This window comes from Mastomys coucha, unplaced genomic scaffold, assembly GCF_008632895.1.
Source record: "Mastomys coucha isolate ucsf_1 unplaced genomic scaffold, UCSF_Mcou_1 pScaffold15, whole genome shotgun sequence".
NCBI classification, from domain to species: Eukaryota; Metazoa; Chordata; class Mammalia; order Rodentia; family Muridae; genus Mastomys; species Mastomys coucha.
The window spans coordinates 155675602-155681575 of NW_022196897.1; the positions used below are offsets into that span (position 1 = coordinate 155675602).

Sequence of the window (5974 nt, forward strand, 5' to 3'; positions counted from 1 at the left end):
CAACTTGACATACTGTGGCTGACTGACATCCATGGGAGGCATGCCCTTTTCTGAGGAGAAACAGAGGAGGCGTGGGGGCTGGGTATGCAGAGCAGGCAGTGGAGAGGGACTAGGGAAGAGGTGGGAAGGGAAAACCCGGTCAGGATATAGAAACAGAAGGAAAGAAAAGGAGTGTATTTATATAAAAATAAAAATAAATTTAAAAAAATTTAAAAGGGAAAGGTGAGAATGATGTAATTGTAATTTTAATTTCAAAAATAATTTTAAAAAAAAATCAAAGAGAAAAAAAAAAGTCATCCAGGGACTTCCTGTCCAAAATTCCCATGAGTTGAAAGAAGCCCCTCCACGTCTCCCGTGACAATCTCCTATACCGTAGAGTCTGACGAAGGCACGGCAGAGAAATCTCACAGAAACACCTATGTGGTATTGACATAGTAACTTGGCACTGTAGCCTGACAGGTTGTCCTATAAAATGGACCACCAACGATGACATCCGAGAGAGGTCGAGATGCAGGCTACAGATCATTCACACTGTTGGGGGGAGGAGAATCCCGCTAGGTGGGACCTGCGTCATCACTTCTCAACCTCCCTCTACATTAGTATCTCAAAGAGCAAGTTCTTGTCTCCACTCTCCAAGGTCAGCTTTCTCTCCATCCAGTCCTCTCCCTCCAAGGCAGCGACTGCCACTTCAATTAGAAACACTTTTCCCATATGTGTGACTTTCCTCTCTTTGGCATCTCATCGCCTTTATCGACGTTACTTCCTTTTCTTTAGGATGAGGATGGAGGAAGTTCAGGAACGCAGACGCGCTACAGGATCGCCGGGGGATTCTTGTTGCAAGCAGCGGAATATCTTGAGTTACAGTAACTAAAAAAGACCTTACTTTTTAAAAATCATCTTTCCTAATAAGAACTCTGGAGACGGTTATTTGCTGGATTGGTTCGAGAAGGGGGTCAACAGACTCCCGCTCGTGGGTCAAATCCACCCCCCCCCCCACCAAGCCATTTTCTTCTTCTACCTGAAAATTAAGTAAGTTTGCTAACAAAACTGCAGCAGAGGTGGCCCACAAAGCTTAAATATTTAAGTGTCTAGCGCTTCGCGAGACAAGCTCTCTGACCCTTGGTTCACGATTCGATCGTGTTCCTCAAGATCTCAGCCTCCATCTTTGGCCCTCTTCAGCTCTCCGAGCTGTCTTTGTGCCAGACCGCAACCAAGCTCCACACAGCCTGACTGAAGAAAGGAAAGATGTACTATATCCTCTCTCGCTTTTGAGACTCTGAATGAGGAATCTTTTCCCAGACGGCTGAATCAGACAGTTCCTGTTGGCGGGGACTCCATCAAATAGAATAGCAAATATCAAGGAAAGATGGGAGAAGGTCTGGCTAGAGTCTTCCTTCTCCCTGTGGGAGGAGACTTTGGCTGTGAACTTAGATTGGATATCGAGAGCTACCTTATGTTGAGATGTGCTCACCCAAAAAGTGCAGTTCTTAGAGCGGCTCATCACAGCACGTTAGACTCCAAGGCTTGAAACCCATCACAAACACAGATACACTCGCCAGTGAGAGACGAGGCACTGCTGACCATCCTAGCTCCGGGTCTGTAAAATGCAGGCTGGAAGAAAACCTGTGAGATAAACGGCTGATGTTTAAATCTAAACTTTAAGAACTAAGTTATATTATCTCTGACGTCTTCTGGAGGAAAATTAATTATATATGTCTACCTATGTGGTTTTGATAATGAGAGAAAGGTATGAAATTGCCATAGCAGGTAAGGAGAGTGCGCACGGTCTTTGTGCTCTCAGTTTTAAATACACGCGTAGGAGCCACATACTGAATGCACCTAGAAATCTGTGTGCAACACCCTGTGTGTTGTGTGTGTGTTTGTGTTCTCACATCTGCAGAGCGGTGGCACGCAGCTTGGTAACTGCAGCTGAGACCCTGTGAGGAAGGGCTCAGCATGTTAGGGACTCCTCACTTACCCCTCCTTGACAGCCTAGGATAAGGTGCCAGCTCATTCCACCATAGAGAGCAGGGAACTGGGAAGATGTGAACCTATCTTCATTGGAGTATGTCCCATTCATTTTCAATAGAACTTTTATCAAAATCAAAATTCTTGTAATGCTGACCTTAAATAAGAGACTTTGAAGAACAAAAGTTTTTACCCTTGACTTTCTTCTCGGATCACCAGGGGATGATGATTGGAAGTGAGAAGGTTCATGTTGGATCCTCAAGCCTTGTGCTGTGGTGGGGTAGGGGTGGAAACGTTAATATTCAGTAAGGGCTTAACTTCCTTAGAAAGTCACCAGCCCCCCTCTCCTGCTTGGGACAGCACACGTGTGCCTTTCCCCTGGAGCCACAGAGTCCTGGGTCTGCCGGAATCAGGAAAATGGGATTCTGGTGGCCTTTGCTTTGACACTTGTCCATAGAAGACCACCCAGCCCATGAAGCATAGTCAGCGTGAGTCTCTCAGAAACTCTACTAGCCCTGGTGGGTCTTTTTCTGACTTATCTCCACAAATGACTCCATTAGTGAGCAGTATGCTTGTCTATGGAGGAGATGAGTGTGGTGGTCCTTAATGGGTCGTGTCAGCATAAATGCCCCATGATACAGGCCTAGGTCCATCCTTTCACATGGCTCTCCCTCCTAGATTTCCTTGGGATTTTTTAGGATTAGGGCCAGAAATCTGAGTATTCTATAGAGGGTGCCTTTTGAAATCAATGTACTTTTACCATGGGAGATGGTTAAAAAAAGAATTCCTGGGGTTGTAGCTAGTCCTACTATGAGGAGCCAAGGAGTTTCTGAGAGGATGACGAGTATGGAAGTCAGTGGAAAATAAGGAGATGATGCATCTACCAAAGTCCAGAGATGTTCCTTTCCTGGCACAGACACTGACAGTCCGAATGTCTGCAGTTTCCTGCTTCTGTTTACCAGGGGGATGACGATGACAACTGAATCCAGAATGGGCGACACCCAGTACAACTTCACATTGGAAATACTTGTCGCCCTGCAAAACACCTGTGTGCTCAGGCTTGCCAGCTCTCGTTTAATAATTAAAATGGGGACCCATTTATCCACTGGCTGGGGCAGGCTGGCATGAGGGTGTTTATTGATCTGGTGTTTTACTGCGAAGAGCAAACTCCTGCTGTTCGCCCTGCACACCTGTCAAAAATCACTGCTCTGTCACCTGAGTGTGAGGCTGTCAGAGGAGGCTGTGAGGGCGACTCTGGGAGACAGCTTCCCACAGGAAGTCAGAGGCTAAGCATGGAGACCTGCAGGAGGAGCCTCAGTCGGTATTTGCACTGGTCCTGGTGACTTTGGAAGCTCTGTTTGCTTAACTGCTGGATCTCCAGAATGACCTGTGAATAATACATGAGCCATTTGCCCTGTCTTAGGTGTGGGATGCCTTGTCTTGTAAAACAAGAACTATGGCAGGCGCCTCTTTTTTCCCATCAGTACCCTGTTTTCTCTGCATTCTTGCTCAAAGCATAACAGTGTATTTTCCTCTGTTCTTGTCCAATGAGAAGATTACAAAATGTCACCTTAATAACTAAGATTTCTGGGCTAAGCTTGAGAGTTGCCTGGCTATAAGTGCTAGTGGACAGTTACCTAAATAATTCAGCAAGATCTTACAGCTTCATAAAATGGACGGCCGCATCTCTGGAGTCCCCGACTCCTTCTCTGGGTCATCAGGAATGTATAAATAAGGACCATATTGGATTTCAAGTGATAAAAATCTGCTAGATGCTGCTGAAGCAAAACAGAGGGGATTTATTTTTGAAATATTTGGGGCCTCACCAGCTGCACAGCACAAAGCATCTTAGAGAAGGGCTGGGGCCCAGGACGAAAGAAAAGCCTGTGAGATTATGTTCCCAGCCTCATCTGCGTTCCCTTCAGGGATCCTGCAATGAAGCACCGTGAACACAGTGGGGTTTAGACAACCCCTAGGCGTGGTTACTCAGAAACATTAACTCCCACCAGCTAAAAGCAAGGGATTGGCTCTCTGCTGTAATAATTCACAACCAGATTCCAGATTTTGGAATTTTAATAACCACTGGCATAAATAAATACTGCTTCTGTTTCCAATTTAATGAAGACCTGACATTTAGGGACCCACAACCCTAAACCACTTCCCTGAGAAGCATTGTGGAAGGAAAGGTAGTCACCACCTGGCATAGGATATGTGGGCAGCGTAGGGGTGAACATACTCTATCCCCAAAGAGGCAGGCAGGCATAGGGCATGTGGGCAGGGCAGGGGCGAACACACTCTATCCCCAAAGAGGCAGGCAGGAAACCTGAATTTGCTCAGGCCTGGCCAGCCACGTGGTCCCCGTCACATACAATCAACTCTGGCTTTGCACAAAACGTACCCACAGACAATACACAAATGGATTAGTTTTGGTCTATTCCAATAAACTTTCTGGGATGAATTTGGGCTTTCATGTACCATTCACATGTCAAGAGTTATTCTTTTGAAATTTTCTCCAACTACTTAAAAATATTAAGCAAAAACATTCACGGTCTGTACTCTGCGACGGTCTGGAATTGGTCCAAAGGGTCAGAGTTTGATGACCCCTCCCCCAAGGGCAGCCTAGTTCCAGTGGCATTGATGTGATCAATACTCATTGAAAGCAGCATGCCATCTAGAAAACCGTCATCAAGCATGGGGCAGCTTTGTGACATGTGAGTTAAAAAAGAACACACTGGGGTCTTCTACTCTGGAACATTCTCCTTACTTTTAAAGACTGAAATTTTGTAAGTTATGTGGATGTCTGTGCGTGTGTGTGTGTGTGTGTGTGTGTGTGTGTGTGTGTGTGTGTGTGTGTCCTCAGAAGCCATAAGAGGAGTTACAACAGTTGTTAGCCACCCCTTGGGTTCGGGGAACTGAATTATAGCCAACTCAAGAGTAGTGAGTGTTCTTCACCACGGAGCCATCTCTCTGGCCCCAAGGTTCCAGAACATTCTTGGTGGTGACTCCTTAGCATGCTTGAGAGTCTCTCCGGCCTCCAGCAGTCACTCAGAGTTGGTCAAAAAGTACAGATTTATTGCTGCAAGTTATCAACAGAAAGTCAACCCCAAAAATGTGTCTTAGCTTTTTCGAGCATCAAGGATCTCCCGCTCTAGCCATCCACACTTGATCTCCACCATTGGTGTGGTGCCCATCATCTGGTCATCTTTTCTACCTGTTGTACACTGTTTCTGAGAGGTTTCCTTTGGTGGCTAGGCAGTGCTCTTTGGAAGTAGCTACGGTTTCTAGGTCAACACCACTTAGAATGCGTTTGAGATTCCAACACTTAATCCTGGGTTGATAAAATTATAAGCACTATGGAGCTATGTTTCGGCTAATGGAACCTTTTCCCAAGTATACATGCCTTGGGTATGATATGTTCCTCCTACAATTTGTATTTAAGGAAAAGAATTTGGCATTGCATGCATTAACACTATACCATTTGCTTTTATGAAAAAAAGAAGAAAATAAACATCTATAAGAGAAAATTGTGAAGAACCGGAGTGTTATAAATGATAAATAACCCACTGAGTCCAGTGGCGTATGAATGTAATCTCAGCATTCATGATAATCAGGTGGGAATATTACAAGTTCAAAGCTAGCCTGGGCTACTTAGCAAGACCTGCCTCAAAAAGATTTGAAAAGAGCAATTGTAACAATATTGGTACAGGTATAAACAAAGTTCACGTCAACTCTATTAATTGACAATTTCCAGCTGTTCAAATACTAGTGTTGTCAATGGAATCAATGTAATGTGGAACAAATTACATGTAATTTAACTGCTTCTTATCAATTATTTTCATTTATTGTAGGTTGCCTTGTTCAGCTTCCCAATTTATGGGCTAGGCAAGGAGGCTGCTGATAGTGCCCAAGCTTGAAAGTCAGAGAGAGAGAGGGAGAGAGAGAGAGAGAGAAAGAGAGAGAGAGAGAGACAGACAGACAGACAGACAGACAGACAGACAGAGACAGA

General features: G+C 45.0%; 1 long non-coding RNA gene across 1 annotated transcript; it reads left to right on the forward strand.

The window, feature by feature from the left end:
- The first annotated feature begins 451 nt into the window (after positions 1–451).
- Positions 452–4445, forward strand: LOC116092555. Its single transcript, XR_004119319.1, has 2 exons — positions 452–637; positions 775–4445. It is a non-coding gene; the product is annotated as an uncharacterized LOC116092555 (long non-coding RNA).
- The last annotated feature ends 1529 nt before the right edge of the window (positions 4446–5974 follow it).